Raw genomic sequence first — 21,358 nt, forward strand, 5'->3', positions numbered from 1 at the left:
CTGCACGAGTACAGACATTGACACACACACACGCACACGCACACGCACACACACACCAGAAATTTAAGGGTCAAGAGAAGACTTCTCTCTTTTAAAAATTTTTTAAATTTGATTTAATAATTATTGACAAGAATATAGGATAGGATATGAGGTTATAATTCCACACAATTCCCACACCATAGTTCCGTATCCCATCCTCTCCACTGCAATGTTCCCTATTCTTTATCTCTCTGGTAGTATGGGCCGAGGATCATTATGGGGTGCAGAAGGTGGAAAGTCTGGCTTCTGTAATTGCTTCTCTGTTGGACATGGGCATTGGCAGATTGGTTCATACCCAGCCTCTTTATATCTTTCCCTAGTGGGGGCAGGACTCTGGAGAGGTGGGGTTCCTGGACACATTGGTGAGGTTGTCTGTCTAGGGAAGTCAGGTTGGTGTCATGGCATTAAGATATAAAGCAGAACAAATAGAAGACTTCTCTTCTTTATGGTAGATGGATTTTTGTATTTTCTTTCCTGGTTCTTTCTCCTCCTATAATAGTTGATTTCATTAAGAAAATGATGTTACTTGAGATCAGCCAGAAGGGGAAGAATAAATAGCAGATGATATTGTTTGTAGGTGAAACTTAAGAAGAAAGAGATGCAAAACACAGGGTGAACTTGCACTAAGCCTGGTCTGTTGCAGAGAGGTCAGTGATGGGGGAAGTGGAAGGGTGAGGGAGTTTAGAGAGCGTTGGGACCCCAGTCCATTACGCTGCAGGAGGATCTTAGTTGGTGGTGGGGATTGTGTGCAAACACCTATGGTGAGAAATTGTGTGCACGTGACAACTATCTTGTAGATTATCACTTCCCTAAAAAAGAACATACATTTATTAAGACATATTATTTAAAAGTAGTTGTCACCTACTACAGTTGTTTCATAGTCTAGCCATGATTATCAGTTTTAAACATACTGATTGAAGCATAATAGCTACTAGTTTACTATAGTAATTTCAGTGAGAAGTTAGTAATAGAAGTCGGCAGATTAAAAAAAAATGATAAAACTGACAGAATTAGAAAAGAGAATGAGACTGTCAAAGATGAGTTAGCTAAATATTCTTACTAATGATTTAATAGTGGTTTACAAGATTATAAGATCACAGGGTTATAGTACTGCACTACATCTACCATCAAACTTAGGTGCCCCTGCCCAGCCACTCATGATAAACACTTCATAGTTCTCACAAAATCTCAGAGACAGTTTGGCTCTTTTCCCCCCTAAATTCACATGTTTAAATTCTTTATGTTCCATATATGAACAAAGCCATCTGGCTGTTCAGATGACTTAATTTTAGAGTTTGGAACACTATATAGATGGTGATTTCATAAATGCAAAATAAGTGGGAGAAGATCGGAGATGCAACTTTCATTTTGGTGCCTTTGAGACACTTCATAGAAATTGTCCAAAGTTGTTTGTTTAGACATGAGATGTACATTTCTGAGAGTCCCAGGAAACAAGAGTGTCAAGTGAGAAGAGGAAAAGACCACGGACCAAGTTCTGAGAAACTCCACAATTTAATTGCCAGGTAGAAGATGATGAATCTGTGATGGGAATGAGGTAGAATAGCTGGCATAAAGAAAGCAGATACATTTTGTGTCACATGGAGCCAAGACAAATGCTTCAAAAGAGGAAGGGGATCAGTAGTAGCAAATGTTACTGCATAAGGTCAAATGGTCCAAGGACAAAAATGTGTATTATTTTTGTGGACATATGTGTCACTGCTGGCCCTGTTCTGGTGCATTTATTGGTGATGGAGGCCAGATAAAGATAGTCTGAGGAATTAGTAAGGGAGAAATAGGTCAGTTTTTCAGGAGATCGCTTTGTCACCTTGATGAGAGGCTGGAAACCAAATGTTTAGTTGGTAAAAGGCAGCTCTGAACAAGCTGTCTGTAGCAATGGGAGAACCACTGACTTATTTATTTATTTATTTAACAACTCCATGGAGTCCCTGGCTGCTACTTCCTCTCTAAGTTCAGATTCCTGAAATTGCTTCCAGATTCAGTGAGTGAATTCTCCAATTCAAAATGGAAGTCACACGTACTATCAGTATGAAGGTACTGAGGGGAACAGAAAGTTGAGATAGGGGATACATGCAAAATTTGTGGCTCCAGTAACTGTCCATAGACACAGGAAAACTCTGAAAGGAACCTCACGCATCTTTTGTGCACTATATCATCTATCATGTACCTCTGTTTAAAAAAGATTCAGATTCATAGAAGTAAGGACTTTCATGTAGCAAGGGGCAGCGTTGGAGTTTCAATTCCAGTTCTCTTCTTGAAGACTCTTTCTTTATAAAATCAGTCTTTCTCTTTGTTCTTTGTATGCCTGTAGAAAAAGGCTATGCAATTTCCAATAACAAGATTTCTCTTTAGGCATATGCTCCAAATCACCAGGACTCCTCTTCTCTCATCTTATTATATAGCAGTTATACCATAATGGGGTTTGTTCCATCAGAGGGAATAGATCTGTATAAAACTAACCATGATAGCAATAAGTTGACAGGAAACAACAGAATAGGGGTATTTGACATGTATTACTTCGTATTTTGAATGACTTTGAATAAATATATGTTGGCATTTCTGGAAAATTTTTTTAATTCTTTTTTTTTATTAGTGACTTAATATTGATTTACAAAACCATAAGACAACAGGAGTATAATTTCACACCAGTCCCACCACCAGAGTTCTGTGTCCCCATTCCCTCCATTGGAAACTGCAGTAGTTCTCTCCTAAGGTCACTGATATGGATCGACTATTATTTAAATAACTATCTATATATGCACCTGCTTAAGGGCACATACTATAGTGTGCTAGGACCTAGGTTCAAGCCCTTGGTCCCCACCTGCAGGGGGGAAGCTTCAGGAGTGGTGAAGCAGGGCTGCAGATGCCTCTCTGTTTCTCTCCCTCCCTGGTGCCTTTTCTCCTCTCAATTTCTTTCTGTCTTTATCCAATAATAAAACAATTCTATATATACATATATTTACTTAAATTTTTTTAAAAATTTTTTTATTATCTTCATTTATTTGATAGAGATAGCCAGATATCGCGAAGGAAGGGGGAAATAGAGAGGAAGAGACAGAGAGACACCAGCAGACCAGCTCACCACTTGTAAAGCTTTCCCCTTGCAGGTGAGGACTGGGGATTTGAACCTGAGTCCTTGAGCATTGTAACACATGCACTCAACCAGGTGCACCACCACCCAGCCCCAAACTCTCTACATTTTTGTGCATTTTTTTTCAGTGGTCCTGCCTTCTCTTCCTTTCTAAGTCACACCTATACCTATTACTATTTTCGAGTTGCCTTCCTTTTTCCCTTTTCTCTCTCAGGCTCCTAATGGAATTGGAGTCCAGAACCCTCGAGTAATGTTCCCCCAAAATTTCTTCCCCTCTGGGAATATGGACCAAAATTCTTTCCTTGAATCTATGTCAATCCTTGAGAGTGATTTTACCAATTGCATTCTATAGGTCTAATCCTTAAGAGACTTAAAAGCTTTTTCTTTTTGCACCTATTGCAATATAAGAAGTCCATGTGCCTTTAGGTTGTCATGCTTTGATACATTTATGCTTTGCTGTGTACACCACTGCCTGGCCCCACTGAGGCTGTCATACTTTGAGTAAACACAAATAATCCCTGTGGAGAGGCCACATGGAGGGAGGGAGGGAGGGGGAGAGAGAGAGAGAGAGAGAGAGAGAGAGAGAGAGAGAGAGGGAGAGGGGTGGGAGAGGGGGGGAGAGGGAGAGAGAGACAGAGAGAAGGAAGGGAACACACTACTACCAGCTCTTCTTTTATTTATTTATTTTTTAAATTTATTTTTTTATTTAAGAAAGGATAAATTAACAAAACAATAGGGTAGGAGGGGGTACAACTCCACACAATTCCCACCACCCAATCTCCATATCCCATCCCCTCCCTGATAGCTTTCCCACTCTCTATCCCTCTGGGAGTATGGACCCAGGGTCATTGTGGGTTGCAGAAGGTGGAAGGTCTGGCTTCTGTAATTGCTTCCCTGCTGAACATGGACGTTGACTGGTCGGTCCATACTGCCAGTCTGCCTCTCTCTTTCTCTAGTAGGGTGGGTCTCTGGGGAAGCAGAGCTCCAAGACACATTGGTGGGGTCTTCAGTCTAGGGAAGCCTGGCCAGCATCCTGATGACATCTAGAACCTGGTGACTGAAAAGAGAGTTAACATACGAAGCCAAACAAATTGTTGAGCAACCATGGACCCAAAGCTTGGAATAGTGGAGAGGAAGTGTTAGGGGGTTACTCACTGCAAACTCTAGTGTACTTCTGCTTTCAGGTATATATTTTGCAGTAGTTTATGGATATGTGTGAACATATGCTCTCTCTCACAGAACCTGGTGTATATCTAGGTTTTGGGACTTTGTTAGAAAGTGAAACACCTGGGATGGAATTAGAGAATACCAAGAAAGGAAAGGTCTCACCCGTGTAATGAAGCTGAAAGGTTGTCATTCCACACCTGAAGTCTCTGGACACAGTCTGAGCCGAAGCATGTTGAGGTGGCAATCATTGCGTTGATTAGGTTGCGATTGGCAGATGCAATATTATTTGATACGGATTGGGAGAGGCATGCGGGAAAGTGGGTCCTATCCTAAGGTTCCAGGACTGGGGGAAACATAGGCTCTCTAGTGGAGATGTGAGGTTCCTGCTGTCTTAGAGAGACAGAGAGACAGAGAGAAGGAAGGGAACGCACTACTACCAGCTCTTCTAACCATTTTGGCTATACACTTATCTTGGTAATTTTGTTTAGATACTGTATATGTTAGATACTGTTAGATGTGTTAGATACAGTATTTGGAGATGAACACAGAAGACTACCCAACACCCAGAATCTAGATCTCAATTTGTTATCCAGAGTTCCCTGGCCTCCCTCTGTGTTGCTGTATCTGAGGCCATCAGCGTTGTGGAACAGAGATTCTAGCCCTGCTGTGTGCTGACCTAATTCACCCACAAAATTTTGACTGTGGTTAAGATGGTTTTTGTTTTAAACCATTGAGTTTTGTGGTGGCTTGTTATGCAGCAATAAGTAACTTAGACAGCATTTCATTAAGCAATTTTGCCGATGACAGAGGAAGGAGCAGACATTGGATTGAAACCCACATCTGTCTGATTACAGAGCAGGAGGGACCTTCTGTTTCTCTGTGTGGTCTCATCTTTGGGGTTTCCCAAATGCTGTTTAATTTCCCATTGGGTCTCACACTCAATTTCTCTTAGCATGAATCCTGAGGGAATTTAAATGTCCCTTTGCCTCCTTCAGGGAAAAAAAATGTTTGTTCTCTTTCAACATGGCAGTAAGAAGTTAAATAGATGATCAAGTTATGAAGCTAATTCTGAGTCAACCTGCTGCTAATTGTTTCTCTTTCCTTCTCCCTTTCCCCTTCCTTCTTCCCTTTCTTTCTTTCTTTCTTTCTTTCTTTTCTCTCTTCCTTTCTTTCCATCCATCCATCCATCCATCTTGCCTTCTTGCCTTTCTAAACTTTAAGGTGTAATTTTGTAGGAAAATGAGAAGTTTCAGAAGACCAGGGCTTAATACCTACTCATGCCCTTTTTAATTGCTCAAGTGAGGCCATATTTTCCCTAGATTTTGATTTTTTTTTACATAAAAAAATACAACCTACATAATTCTTCCAGAGGAATAAGGTAATAGAGTTGTTCAAAGTGAATTCATTGTCTGACTTTCAAATTGCCGTGAAGTAGGAGCTCTAGAGTTGTTTTGTGGGATCTTTAGGAAATAGCAGGAACTCTGCTTACAAGATGAAGAGAGGGTGTTCTTGTAGTAGAGGTTCTGTGTTTCTGTGGTTACAAATGTACCATGTAGTGGTAGTTCTGTGAATAGTTGTGTTTATCAAATTCCAAAGCAAATACTCAAGTGAAACTCCACATAAAAGGCCAGACCACAAGCTGGAGGTCTCCCATGGGCACTGGCAAGTTTGCAAAAATGTCTGTGGTGCGTGTGTGTATGTTTAAATTACACATTGTTTATACATGCATAATTTTCCAGTGACTGCTACATCCAACTAGAAGAAAGACTTAGTTTATATCTCTTACCTAAAGGTAAGACATCTAAGAGTGGTAACAGGTGATGGTGAGTAGATCTCATGTAATCATTACTGTGATAGACAACTTCTTATCTTTAGAAGTAGTACTGATTCCTAACGTCTTTTTTTTTTTTTTTTTTGCCTCCAGGATTATCACTGGGGCTCGGTGCCTGCACTACAAATCCACTACTCCTGAAGGCTATTTTTCCCATTTTGTTGTCTTTGTTGTGGTTGTTATTGTTGTTATAGCTATTGTTGTTGCTGAATCGAACAGAGAGAAATGGAGAGAGGAGAGGAAGACAGAGGGGGAGAGAAAGATAGACACCTGCAGACCTACTTCACTGCTCATGAAGCGACCCCCCTGCAGGTGGGGAGCCAAGGGCTCTAACTGGTATCCTTAAGCTGGTCCTTGCGCTTTGTGCCATGTGCGCTTAACACTCTCTGCTACTGCCCAGTCCCCTGATTCCTGACTTCTAACTGTGGGCATAGGATACATCAGTATTTAGAAGCAGGATAATATTGGGTGTATAGGGTATAGTGAACTGGCAGGCACACAGGAATTGTGGATTAGACTGCTGTTTGCAAACATTCACTTTTGTTTCCTTTACTACTTCCATGGGGTTTAGGATTGTTTTGGCTACTGGAAGCTGCAAATAACAGTGACAAAGTTTTAATCTTGACCTTTAGCTATTTTGTGTGTATACATAAACCTCTAGGAGTCTCTGACCAATTCTCACAACAAAGGTTGCTGTCTCCACAGCCAGGTGTCCAGGATGAGCACTTGGGAAAGAGAACTGTCCCAGCTGACAGCATCCTGAAGCTGAGTCTTAGGATATAGTCACAGAGTTTCAGTTAGTCACTAAACATTACTGTGAAGACTTTTCTTTGTTTCTTTGTTCTTTTTTTTTTTTTTTTTGTCTTGAGGGTTATCACTGGGGCTCAGTGATGACACTATGAAACCGCTGCTTCTGGTGGCCATTTTTTCCATCTTATTGGACAGGACAGAGAAAAATTGAAAGAGAAGGTGGAGATAAAGGGGGAGGGAGAAAGATAAAACACCTACAGACCTACATGTGAACTATCTCCCCTGTAGGTGGGTGGTGGAAGCTCGAACCCAGGTCCTTGATTGGGTCCTTGCACTTCAGACTGTGTGTGCATAACTGGGTACACCACCATCTTGTACCTGGACCAAAATTTTTTTATGGGGTGCAGAAGGCAGAAGGTCTGGCTTCTGTAATTACAGAATTCTCTGCTGGACATGGGTATTGGCAGGTCAATCCATATTCCTAGCCTGTTTCTATCTTTCCCTAGTGGAGCAGGTCTCTGGAGAAGTGAAGATCCAGGACACACTGGTGAAATCGTCCACCCAGGGAGTTTAGGATGGAACCATATTAGCATTTGTATCTTAGCATTGGTGGCTGAAATGCCATAAGGTATAAAGCAAGACAAAATGTTTAATGAACAAGGACCATAAGTAGGAATAGAGCAGATGGGAATAGGGATTTTAGGGTGGATAGAACCTAGGACAAGAAATACCTCTTCATAACATTTTATGGTTTCTGTTGCTCTAGCTGATTACTATTGAAATAATTCTAAGTGAGTAATGTAGTACTTCTTTGTGAAATTAGGTCCTCTGATTATAATGTAATGTCTATCCTATATCTTGTTACCTTATTTATTTTACAGTCTACTGTTTCAGATATGAGGATAGCTGTTCCTGCCTTTTTTTTGTAGTCCAGTAACCTATATCATAGTTTTCCATCCTTGTACTGAGTCTGTGTTTGTCCTGTTGAGTTAGGTAGGATGCCTGTAGATGGCATATGACTGGGTTGTGTTTTCTGATCCATCTTCCTGGTCTGTGCCTTTTATTGGAGGAATTAAGGCCATTGGCATTTATTGATATTGCAGATTTAAGATATTTTTAATGTTACTATTCTAAATACTTTTATGAATGTTCTGATTTATGGCATGTTTTTGGTGATATTGTGATTTTTTATAGGAGACCTTTTAGAACTTTTCCCAGAGCAGGTTTGGTGATAGTTGATTGCATGTCTGAGAAGGTTTTTATTCCTCTAACTAGTCTGAATGACAGTCTAGCAGGATACAGTATTGGGTTCAAATTGAGGAAAGAAGTGGAGGACTGGAAAAGCAAGATGGTGCCCTTGTATGCTGAGCATAAATCTTGAAGGGTCCCCCTGTCACCCATTTTCTTTTTGAAAAGTTTATTAGTGATTTAACATTGATTTACAAAATTACATGAAAGCGTTTCTCATTTAGCACTTGATATATATCTTTCCATTCTCTTCTGGCTTTTAGTATTTGTGTGGAGAAATCTGTTGATTTCTTTTGGGTTTTTCTCTGTATGTGACTCTTTGCTTTTCTCTTGCAGCCTTCATAATACTTTCTTTTTTCCCCAATCTTTAAAAAATTATCTTTATTTAATTATTGGACAGAGAAAGTCAGAAATTAAGATGAAAGAGGGTGATGGAGAGGGAGAGAGACAGACAAACACCTACAACACTGCTTCACCACTCTCAAAGCTTTCCCCCATGCAGGTTGGTGACTGGGGGCTGAAATTCAGATCCTCATATTTTAACATGTGTGCTTGACCACTACCTGTCCTCAAAATGCTTTCTTTATCCTTAATCCTATCCCTTCTAACTATGATGTGTCTTGATGTCTGTAGGTCTGGGTTGATTATGTGTTTGGGACTCTCTGGGATTCTTGGATCTTTATGTCCTTTCTGTTGTTTAGAGTGGGGAAATTCTATGCTATTATCTCCTATAGAATACTTTTTTCCCCCTTCCTCTCTTTTTTCCTCTGGCAAGTCAATAATGCACATGTTATTTCTTTTGAGGTCATACTATATGTCTCTATTGTTATTTTCAATGTCTCTTAATATCCTTTTTTATTTCTTTTGCTTCTTTCTTAGTTTTCTCTAATTCATCCTTGATCTTACTAATTGTATTTTTGCCTCAGTTATTCTGCTCTAGCTTCCTTGAACTGTTTTCTCTATTTCAACTATTTTTTTTACCCTGTTCAGTTACTGTATTTATTAGCTTGTTCAGCTAATTGTACTCTTCACTCAGCTATGTCAGCTTTTAACTCTCTAATTACTTTAAGATAGTTTGTGTTGTCTTTCAGCGTCTCATTTGTTATTTCCCCATTTCTGATAATAGCTCCTTCAAAAGCTTTTCTCACTTCTGTGTTTAGTGCATCAATTAGTGTTTGGATGTTTTTCTTATTTTTATTTGCTTCTGGCTTATTGGGATTATTTTTCCTGCTTCATTTCTGCTATGTTTATTTTTGCTTTTGTGTATTGTATTTAGTGATTTTGAAATTTGTGTCCTTGGAGCTGCTTTCCAGGTATCTGAAGTCAGTTACTTTTGGTGTGTCTCAGGAGTGGGTGGAGTTGTTTGAATATTTTTCCTAGGATGTGTTCACAGTAAAAGGCAAAGTTGGTTCCATTCTGTACTTATGATCTAAACAAAACAAAAAAAAAATGGCGGTATTGTTTCATGGTCACAATGACTGATTACCCAAGATGATGTCACTGGTAATGGTGACACCACTGCCTTTGGAAGATGAAAGGTAGGGTTTCTTATGTTCAAATTGAGGAAAGAAGTAGAGGACTGGAACAGCAAGATGGTGCCCTTGTATGTTGAGCATGAGTCTTTAAGAGCCCCCTGTCACCCATTTTCTTTTTTTTAAATTTTGTTAGTGATTTAATATTGATTTACAAAATTACATGTCAAAAGGGGTATAATTACATACTATTCCCACCACCAGAGTTCTGAACCCCCATCCTGTCCATTGCAAGCTACAGCAATTCTCCTAAGGTTGCACACATGGGTTAACTATCATCTTTACAACTTAGTCTACATTTGTACATAATTGCCTCCTTTTTCTTCCAGGTCCCATCTTCTCTTCCACTAAAAGCCACATATAACCCTATTACTACATTCAAATGCCCCTCCATTTTCCCTCCTTTCTCTCTGGGTCCTGATGGAGATGGAATTCAGAGTCCTCTTATCCTCTTCCTCCTATCACTTTTCCCCTACTGGGAGTATGGTTCAAAATTGTTTTGGGGATCTAGAAGGTAGGACTTCTTGCTTTGGTAATTGCTTCTCTACTGGACTTGGGCATTTACAGGTCGATCCATACCCCCAACTTGTTTCTGTCTTTCCCTAGTGGACTAGAGCTCTGGAGAGGCACAATTCTAGGACACATTTGTGAGGTTGTCTGTCCAGAGAAGTCAGGATGGAATCATGATAGTATTTGAAACTTGGTGGCTGGAAGGTGGCAGGATATAAAGTAAGACAAAATGGTTAATGAACAGGAACCAAAAAGTAGGAACAGAGTGAGTGAGATTAGGAATCTTAACTGTTTACTCCATATTTATTTATATTTAGCACAAGAGTCTCTGTAACCTCTAAGTGCCTGTTGGTCTGAACTCACAGTTCAAGGTCTCGGCTGGGAACATTGCAGGCTGCACTCATTTCAGGACCAGTCTTCCAGTCTTATGGCTGAAATGCCACAATATATAAAGCAGGACAAAATGTTTAATGAACAGGAACCATAAGTAGGAATGGAGCAGATTGGAGTAGGGCTTTTAGGATGGATAGGACCTAGGACAAGAAATACCTCTTCATAACCTTTTATGGTACCTGTTGCCTTAGCTGACTACTAGATAGGGCAGTCCCCACCATCACTGCTTTATTGTGAAGACAAGGTCCTGGGAAGGCCTACAAGATGACATTCCTGATGGGAGTGACTAGTGGTGGTGGAGAGAGGGATTCGTTAGAGGTCTATGCCCATCATATTTGTGTAGGAATACAAGGATTCCATGATGAGGTCACCAGGCGATGAAGTGGTATGATATTAGCCAATAGGACAATTGCCTTTATCCAACTTTTGTAGTCCTATCTTTATCTGATGGCCTTTGACTCTCTCCCAGTTGTTTAAGCATTGAGTATAATTCCTGATGGAAGTGACCAGGGGCTGCCACCTATTTTCAATCCATTGATCACACTTGTGTGGATTAACTTGTGTCTAAGGTCTAAGTGAGCTACTTAAGAGTTCCCAGTTGTAAATTTTAAGTGTTTTCTCTTTACCTAAATTTTTGGGGTGAATTTACCTCAATTTTGGGGGTGAAGCCAGCAAGAGGTACTCCTTTGTTATGCTGCTGGAAATTTGACTATGATTTATCTTTCCCACTGGCCTTGAGGTCTAACTATATGTAGATATTTCACTTAATAATTCAATAATGATTTAGAGAGAAGACAGAGATAAAATAAAAAGAGAATATATAGGTGATAAGATAAGAAATAGGTAAGACGGAAGAGAAGAGTGAAAAAAGTGACTCATAAAGGAAAATGTTTTGGCTACATAACAGGAATCGACAGATTGGAGTGGCGTACAAATTCTCTCCCCTATTTAGGCCTAGTAGTTAAATCTAGCCAGTAGTCTCAGAGAGATGAGCTCTGATGAGGAACCAGAGTATTATCCTTGGTATTCTCCTACCTCAGGTAATGTGCTTGGGTGCTTCAGTTCCAGTTCAGGAACAGCTGTCACCAAGTATGGGTTCTGAGTTAGGATAATTTCTTCCTCACCCCTTCCCCACCCACTGGCTGCACATGTCCATACTCACTTGTGGCACAGTGTGTTTCTAGAGAAATCCTGATTGTATTTTGTTGAGTTTTCAGGTGATCCCCCCCCCCCCAGTTTATTAGGAGCATGATCTGAAACAGCTCCTACTCCATAGCTACACTTCCAGAAGTTGTTGAATTTTCTTCTGACTTGGTTGAATTCACCTGCTTAAGGAGGTGCTTTGTGACTGACTCTTATAGTCTTGAATTAAAATAGTGAAATATTTTTCAGGGTACCAACATTCTCATGAACTCTAGGATACTATCAGTAGAAACATGTCTTCAGTACATGGTCACTGTGACCTTGGGACAACTCTGCTATATTCTATATATTTTTTTTAGGTCATAAGTGCAGGAGGGAATCAACTTTGCTTTTAACTGTGGACACACCCTAGGGAAAATATTCAGAATTTGGTAATAGACAAGAAATACCTCTTCACAACCTTTTATCATTCTTGTTGCTGTAGCTTATTACTAATAAAAGAATTCCAAGTGAGTAATGTAGTACTTCTTTGTGAGATTAAATTAAAATGTGAAAAAAGATTCAACCAATATTTACTGAATTACTAACATGTCCTGGGGTAAATGTTTCATGTGGCCTACTTCATTTACTCTTTATGCAGTAATCATATGAAGTAAGTGTTATGAGAATCATTTTACAGATGAATTAATTAACTTTCAGGAATATAGCTAACTGGTAGAATTTATATGATTGACCTAGAATCTCAGTCTGGTCTTCTTTCCATTATGTCAGAGACATTTTTGAAATTTACTTTTGATTTTGAAGACAGAATTTGGTGACAAAATGGTGACTGACTCCATTAGAAATTGATTAGGGGGAGTCGGGCAGTAGCGCAGTGTGTTAAGCGCAGTGTGTTAAGCGCAGGTGGCGCGAAGCACAAGGACCAGCTTAAGGATCCCCATTCAAGCATCCAGCTCTCCACCTGCAGAGGTGTCTCCTCACAGGGGGTGAAGCAGGTCTGCAGGTGTCTATCTTTTTCTGCCCTTCTCTGTCTTCCCCTCTTCTCTCCATTTCCTCTGTCCTATCTAACAACAATGACATAAAGAACAACAACAATAATAACTACAACAACAATAGAAAACAACAGGGGCAACAAAAGGGAAAATAAATAAATTAAAAATTAGAAATTGCTTAGGATCAAATCATTATGCTTGCATAACTGATGCATGCAATGTTGTGTATCAATTACATTTTAATTTAAAAGGAAGCAAAAAGCAGGAATGGGTTTAAGGGAGTGTAAGGGAAAATTCCATGGAGTAGGAACAAGAAAAGAAAATAGATAAATTAAGTTGGTATTCTCTTCTCAGCTTTAGGCTTCTGAAGGGCCTTGAAATTAAATTAAAATGTATTATCTGAGGCAGGTGGAGAGAGGGCAAAGGTCCTACCCACCCTTAAGGGTTTTTCTTTTTATTTATTATCTGCTTTATGCCACTGATATGAATACTCCATTTGTTGTTTTTGACCAGAGCATTGTTCAACTTAGGCTATTGGCACTGCCAGGAATTGAACATGGAACCTCTTACCTGAAAGTCTTTTGTGCTGTTGTTTCACTGTTTCTTCAGTCTGCTGAAGGCTCTTGCTATCTGGCTCATAGTTTCCTTCTGTTTGATACTGAGTGCCTATAAAACTGCAGAGACTGATCTGGTCTTGAGTATATATCCATTTTCCATTGCCTCTCTGTCAGCATTCTGGTCAAGAGGAGGAAGGCATGAAATGAGGACTGAATGAACTGCGCTCTAAGATCAATTCTGCTTTGTGGTTGTGTGCAAGCTCCTTAGCATTTGTCAATTCTCTGTCTTTCTGTAACATGAAGTGATTAAATGATATTAATATTTTCACTTATTTTTAATTAAATTTATAATATATATACACTTTTTTTAAAACCATTGCACTGCTCAGCTATGGCTGATGGTGGTGCAGGGGGATTGAACCTAGGACTTTGGAGCCTCAGGTATTAGAGCCTCTCTGCATAACTATTATGCTATTTACTCTCCACTTTTTATATACTTTTTATTGCCACTAGAGCTGTGATTGGGGCTTAGTGGATGAATGATAACCCCCCTGCTCCTGGTGGCTATTTTTCCTATTTATTTATTTATTTGTTTGTTTGTTTGATGAGACAGAGAAATTGGGAGCAAGGAAATAGGGAGAGAGAGAGAGAGAGACAGAGAGACACCTGAAGTACTTGTTTCGCCTTTTGTGAAGCTTCCTTTCTGCAGGTGGGAAGCAGGTGCTTGAACCTGGATCCTTGTGTATGGTTAATACATGTGTACTCAGCCAGGTACATCACTGCATGGCCCCTTCAGTCCTTATTATTTTTTTAAAGTAATATTTAATTTGGGCTCATAATATGTAATACAGATCACATTAAGTTGTTCTAGATGAAACATGGGTCAGAGGCTTAATTCCATGCTCCTTTGGGAATGTCCCTACACCACCTCAGAGAAACCACTTTGTAGAGCAGGTTCAAAATAACTGATTTCAGGGGTCACAAGGGCCTTTCCTAGAATTAGTTGTCCTAGTTGCTCGCTACATGTTAGCTTCTTGCATATTAGAGTTTTCTACCTTTGTGAGTGAGCATCATCTACCCCTACACTTATCCTTTATATGCATTAATATTGTAATTATCCTAGTAGATCAATATGAGCATTGACACTGTGACCTTACCTGATGAAAAACTGTAAGGCACTGAGATAGAGTGGAAAGACAAGACCCATAAAGAGAATATCTTATGCTATCAATGTAAGCAACATGTGAAAGGCAGGAATAGATAAGCCTTGCCTTAATACAAAATTCATAGATGATCCTTATGAGACATGGTATGAAATTGGGCATATATTAGACCATATTGAAGGAGCCTTTTAGACTTCACATCTCTCATCCTGAAGGTTTCTCCATCATCTCAAGAAAAAAAAAAAAAGAAAGAAAGAAAGGCCTTCCCTCCCTGTTAACCTGAAAGCAATGGAAAAACTCTCTGTGTCTTCACTGTAATTTGTTAACCAGTTTATCACCCATCTTAAGTGGTTGGTACCTCTCCCTCCACTCTTTACTGATAGTGGAATTATGTGCTTGTATTATTGTAATGTGAACTCTCCCTAAATATCATATTGTAATTACATGTGATTGGCTTGAGATATAAAATGAAACCTGTCTGCATAAAGGTAACAGTTACCAGACCTGAGACCGAACATTACACTGACCCTCTTCACCCATCTCTGAAGATTCTTGAGGGGCATCCATACCTCCAGTCATGTGAAACTCTGGTTCTAGTGAACAAGCCTTTTGTCTTCTAGACTTGCCTCTTCCTTGTGCTGCATCAACTCAACCTCAACAACAACTTTAGTTTAGATTCACCTCCAAGAACCACTGTCATATGATGGTGCTCACCGTTGCTATTCTTTGTTTAGTTTATTTATTTGTTTATATTTTATTTATAAAAAGGAAACACTGACAAAGCCATAGGATAAGAGGGGTACAACTCCACACAATTCCCACCACCAGAACTCCGTTTCCCATCCCCCTCCCCTGATAGCTTTCCTATTCTTTAACCCTCTGGGAGCATGGACTCAAGGTCATTGTGGGATTCAGAAGGTGGAAGGTCTGGCTTCTGTAATTGCTTCCCCGCTGAACATGGGCATTGTTGACAGGTCGATCCATACTCCCAGCCTGTCTCGCTCTTTCCCTAGTGGGGTGAGGTTCTGGGGTATCAGAGCTCCAGGACACATTGGTTGCCTACCCACGGAAATCTGGTTGGCTTCATGCTAGCATCTGGGACCTGGTGGCTGAAAAGAGAGTTAACATATAAAGCCAAACAAGTTGTTGACTAATCATATAGTTTCACAATCATGGAGGCTGCAGTCACATCACCGGGTGGCACAACCTATATTTCAAAATTGAGATTTAGTTATCTGCATTCTAAGTAGTACCAAAGTTGCATGTAACACTGAAAATGTATGAAAATCTTTTCTCCTTGAAAAGACTTTCTTCCCTGAGCCGGGTTCCTTCTCTGTACATACATGTCCTTGCCACCCCCTTTCTTTTGAGGCCACTTACCTTTCAGAGACTCTGTGTACCATTCTAAATTCTTCTCATTAAAAGAAACACAGAAAGGCATTTATGTTTTTCTTTCTTTAATTTCTTCTTTCAGACTACCATCATTGTTTTAATGTAAATGGCTCATCAGAGTACTTTGCTTAACAAAAGACAATTCTGTTCTATGAGAAGTTCTGCCAAGATCTTTTAAAATAACATTTTCCCTCCTGTCCAGATCTTGGCTATGAAATATCATGAGGTATTTATGTTAAGAGGTAAAAGAAAACAAAAAAAAAAGAAGAAGAAAAGAAAAGATAGGAGGACCATTCTTCTTTCAATCAGTGCTCCTAGGTTGATAAAGAAATTCATGTTCCATTTTTTCTGGAGAGTCAGATTTTTTGTTTGTTTTGTTTTTTAATTTTTTTAAAAAAATTTTCCCCTTTCGTCACTGTTGTAGTTATTATTATTATTGCTGTCACTGTTGTTGGATAGGACAGAGAGAAATGGAGAGAGGAGGGGAAGACAGAGAGGGGGAGAGAAAGACAGACAACTGCAGACCTGCTTCACTGCCTGTGAAGTGAACCTCCTGTAGGTGGGGAGCCAGGAGCTTGAACCGGGGTCTTTACGCTGTGCCACATCCCTGCTCCCAAGAGTCAGATTTTTAAAGAGAAGGACTGAAATTTAAGAATTTGAATTCTGTTGAGCTGCTCCATATTTCCAAACATGGCCTAAAATAATTTTAAACCTTAGGTAGATTGAGGCTGAGATGTAACTCTGTGGTAGAGATTATGCATGTATGAAGCCTTGGATTTAATCCCTGGCACCAAGGTGATCATGGTGGTGGGGGGATCTAGGGTGCTTAGTTTGGAGATTTTTACACTTGATCTTAGTAAAAATACAGAAAAGTGATCAGGAATTTTTTAAAACAACTGTTCAAAGAAAATTTGAACAAGGCTTTGAACTTTGCAGATACTTAAATATATCTTAATTCTCCTATAATGTACAGGCCTCTATATTTTTCTATTCCCTTTCTAATAGGAGGAAATATATCCCCTTGCAATATATTCCTTGAAGAAGCTGGCTCTGTAGGTTCAGTGAAATTTTCTATCTTCTTGACTTTGCATATTTCACCCTCAAACTCTCATTAAGAGACTCTGTCTCTCTCTTTTTCTCTCTATCTCTGGGGGTGCTTTAATAATTGAATAAAAAAGTTATGGGACATACACTCAATGGGGCACTATTCAGTAATTTAAAAAGACTGTATTGTGTCCTCTGGGGTAAAATAAATGGAACTGGTAGTGATTATGCTTAGTGAAGTAAGGAAGTAAAGGCTACCAGGTAATTTCACTCATATAGTCAACCCATACCTAAGATCTGGGGAGAACTATAGTGGTTATCATGGGGAGGGCATCGAACTTTGGTGGTAGAAGTGGTATAGGACTACCCTATTACAATCTTGTAAATAACTATTAACTCACTAATAAAAATACAGAAAAAGAAAGAGATCTTCCTTCTAAATATAGGATATGAACATATAAGACAGTAGAGTTGTGCAGGCATGAAGCCCCGGCAGTTTCTTATCCCTCTTTTTGTGAACTTGGAAACAGCTAATGATAGCTTCCTGTATCTATTAATTTTTCTTGCTTGTGAAATAATAATCTATCTAATGTCTTCTCTATTCATAAACTGGAGCAGTTTGACACTTTGTCCTCAAGTATAATTAATATAAGAAAGGATTTTGCAGACACCTTTTTTTTTTTAATTTGTAACATTAGGTTACAAGATTGTAAGATTGCAGTATATAGTTCATTCCATACCTATCACCAAAATGCTCTATCCCCACACTGCCACCTTCCAAAGATAACCACCATACTTCTCACCAGTCTTAACAACACTTGGCTTGCTTCTTTTTCTTTCTTTCTTTCCTTTCAAGTTTATGTGTATCAGATTTCTATATTGCACATATAAGTGAAACCATCCAATCGTTGTCTTTCATCTCTTTATCTCCATTTCCATCCATTTTGTCCCAAAGGACACAATGTCATCATTTTGATGGTAGAGTAGCATTCCACAGAATATATATCCCATAGTTTCTTCAGAAAGTCATCTGTTTATGGGTGTTTAGCCTTCTCCCATTTTTTTTTTGCTACTGTAAATAATGCAGCTATGAACATAGGGGTGAATATGTCTCTTTGAATTAGTGTTTCAGTGTCTTTTGAATAAATACTTCAGAGTGGTATTACTGGATTGTAAGGTAATTCCATTTTTATTTGTTTAAGGATTTATAGTCTTCCAAAGGGGCTGCACCATTTTGCATTCCCACCAGCACTGTAGTAAACTTTCCTTTTCTCCACAGCCTCTCCAACACTCACCATTTGTCCTGGTTAATGTAAGCCATTGTGTGAGATACTAGTTTTAATTTGCATTTCTTTAATGATAAGTGAGGTAGAGCATTTCTTTATGTGTCTGTGGTTCACGTATATCTCTTCTTTATAAAACTGTTTAGTTCTTGGACTACTTTTTTTATTGGGTTATATTTTACTTCTTTTGTAGATCTGTACCAATTCTATATAGATATATCAGTAGCTTATCAGACATGTGACATGCAAATATACTCTTCCATTTACTGGGTTGCCAGGTTATCCTTGTGTAGTAGCTTTCAGTGTGTAGAAGCTCTTTAGTTTCATGTAATCCCATGTATTTACTCTTGTTTTTATTTCCCATGCCCATGGGGTTGGGTTTCCAAATATATCTTTGACTTGAAGATCTACAAAGTTTCACTGATGATTTCTTCTATAAACTTTAGAGTTTCTGGTCTAATATACAGGTCTTTGATCTACTTTGATCTAATTTTTAAACCTTTTATTAGTGATATATAAAATTATAAAATAACCGGTGAATTCCACACCTTTACCACCACCTGAGCTCTGTATCCCCATTTCCTTAATTGGAAACTGCAGTAGTTCTCCCAAGGACAGATATGGTTGACTACTGTCTGTCTGTCTGTCTGTCTGTCTGTCTATCTATCATCCATCTTTCCCATTTTTTCCCCCTATGGTCCTGCCTTCTCTTCCATTTTATGTCATAGTTGCACCTATTACTACTTCTTTCCTTTTTTCCTCTTCTTTCTCTGAGTCCTGATGGAATTGAGTTTCAGAGCCCTCTAGTCATCTTTTCCTCACATTTCTCCCCCTCTGGGAGTGTGGACCAAATTCGTTTTGGGGTGCAGAAGGTATGAGGTCTAGCTTCTGTAATTGCAGCAGACACCTATCTTGGTTAGAAGAGAATTTGTGCCCATGTGCCAACAACTTTTCTATAAACCATTAACCTCACAATAAAAAATAAAGAAAAAAAATACAAGAAAGGAAAGGTTAATGCTTGATTCTTTTAGTTTATCAACTTTCAGATTATTGACTGTATTATACAACCCTCTCCAAACATAGCCAGTGAGTAATTATTTCAGCATTATTACCATCCATTGAACTTGTGTTTTGTATGCTGTGTTTTAATACATTGCAGTTATTAATATTAAAGTTCTTTTTTTTCTTTTTGGCAGTAAAATCTTATTTAAGTTGACTTTTTGGCCTTTTCCCCCCTTACAATGGTGACAATATATTATTTTTCTTGCTTTGTTATTTGACAAAACTTTCCAGGCTTTTCTGGCATTATTTCATATCATAAATCTACAATAAGTAAAAAGTGGGAAGAACTATTTGGAAACCACAGCATGAGTGTTAGAGTATTCATTGTTACTGGAATGGTGGTTATTTTAAATGTGTTTAATAGGCAGAACTAGGAAATATACTTATTTATTTGTCACTAGGGTTACTGGTGGGGCTTTATGCCTGCACAAGTCTACTGTCTTTAGTGTTCATGTCCTCTAGATAGAGGGTGAGAGACAGAGAAGAGACACTGTAACACCGGCCCACCACTTGTGAAGCTTCCTTCTTACATGTGCTCCAATGTGGTGACCTTGCAGTCAGGCCCAGGTTCTTGTGCATAGTCATGTGTGTACTTTATCAGGTTAGCCACTTTCCTGCTTCTGATCTATGTATAATTCCATAACATCCCTCTATAAACCATGCATGTGCGATAGCTACCACTGTTTTCTATTTTTAGAGAGACAAAGCTTATATCAAAAAAACTAATAATTTTTTGACTCAAATGTCGCTCAACTTGGATTCTTGGTGGTGCTGGGGATCATACCTGAAACCTATCTTCCTGACCTTCTACCCCTTTCTTTCTTTCCCTTTTTTCAGGGAACACTATAGTTCAGTTGATGTTGTCCCATAGAGCACTTTTGCTGTTTTCATATCTCCCAATATGTGTGTTTGTTTGTTTTTGCCACCAGGGTTATTGCTGGGGTTTAATGCCTGCTCAATGAATCCATTTCTCTCATCAGCCAGGGAGTCTTTCTCCCCTTCTTCCCTTTCTTTCTCCCTTCTTTTTTTATTCCCCTTCCCTCCTTCGCTCGCTCCCTCCATCTTTCCTTCTTCCCTCCCTCCCTTCCTTCTTTCCTTCCTTCCTTCTTTCCTTCCTTCCTTCCTTCCTTCCTTCCTTCCTTCCTTCCTTCCTTCCTTCCTTCCTTCCTTCCTTTTTAATAGAGAGGGAAATTGATAGGGAAAAGGGATATAGAGAAGGTTAGAGACAAAGTCATCTGCAGCACTGCTTCACTACTTGCAAAACTCCCCTCCTGCAGATAGGGACTGAGGGGCTTGAACCTGGGTCCTTGTACAAAATAATGTGTGTGCTCTACTAGATGCCCACCATCTGCCCCCTTTCCAGTTCTTTTTGTTGATCTATTTAGTATATATTACAGCTCAATAATTCTGTTTATTAATTACTTCTTGTTTAACATCAGATATCTTGATTATAGTTTTTATTTCTGTTATTGAATTCTTTTTTTAAATATGAGATGGTTTATGAATTTGTGTGTCATCCTTGCACAGGGGTCATGTTAACAGGGCTCTGCACTGTTCCAGTTTTAGTATATGTGCTGCAGAAGTGAGCATTGTTATTGAATTCTATAAGTCCATTATTTTCTTGTGAAACTTTTTCATATTTTCTTTTACCTTGTTATACTTGTTGCTTATTTTACTTTATATTTTATTGTTTGTTTATTGGTTTATTTTTCTTATTTGGGGGAAATATTGTTAAAACTGTTTCTTTAAACTTTTATTCTGGTATGTTTTTTTTTTTAAAGATTTTATTTTTTTTTCTCCTTTTTTTTAATTTAAGAAAGGATTAATTAACAAAACCATAGGGTAGGAGGGGTACAACTCCACACAATTCCCACCACCCAATCTCCATATCCCACCCCCTCCCCTGATAGCTTTTCCATTCTCTATCCCTCTGGGAGCATGGACCCAGGGTCATTCAGAAGGTAGAAGGTCTGGCTTCTGTAATTGCTTCCCCGCTGAACATGGGCGTTGACTGGTCGGTCCATACTCCCAGTCTGCCTCTCTCTTTCCCTAGTAGGGTGGGTCTCTGGGGAAGCGGAGCTCCAGGACACATTGGTGGGGTCTTCAATCCAGGGAAGCCTAGCCAGCATCCTGATGACATCTG

The 21,358-nt window shown here is 39.1% G+C and overlaps 1 non-coding gene across 1 annotated transcript; it reads right to left on the reverse strand.

Moving 5' to 3' along the window:
• Window positions 1–20,697: 20,697 nt before the first annotated feature.
• On the reverse strand, window positions 20,698–20,805 carry LOC132541081 (U6 spliceosomal RNA). Its single transcript, XR_009552262.1, has one exon. It is a non-coding gene; the product is annotated as a U6 spliceosomal RNA (small nuclear RNA).
• Between the last annotated feature and the right edge of the window lie 553 nt (window positions 20,806–21,358).

This window comes from Erinaceus europaeus, chromosome 10 (assembly GCF_950295315.1).
Source record: "Erinaceus europaeus chromosome 10, mEriEur2.1, whole genome shotgun sequence".
NCBI classification, from domain to species: domain Eukaryota; kingdom Metazoa; phylum Chordata; class Mammalia; order Eulipotyphla; family Erinaceidae; genus Erinaceus; species Erinaceus europaeus.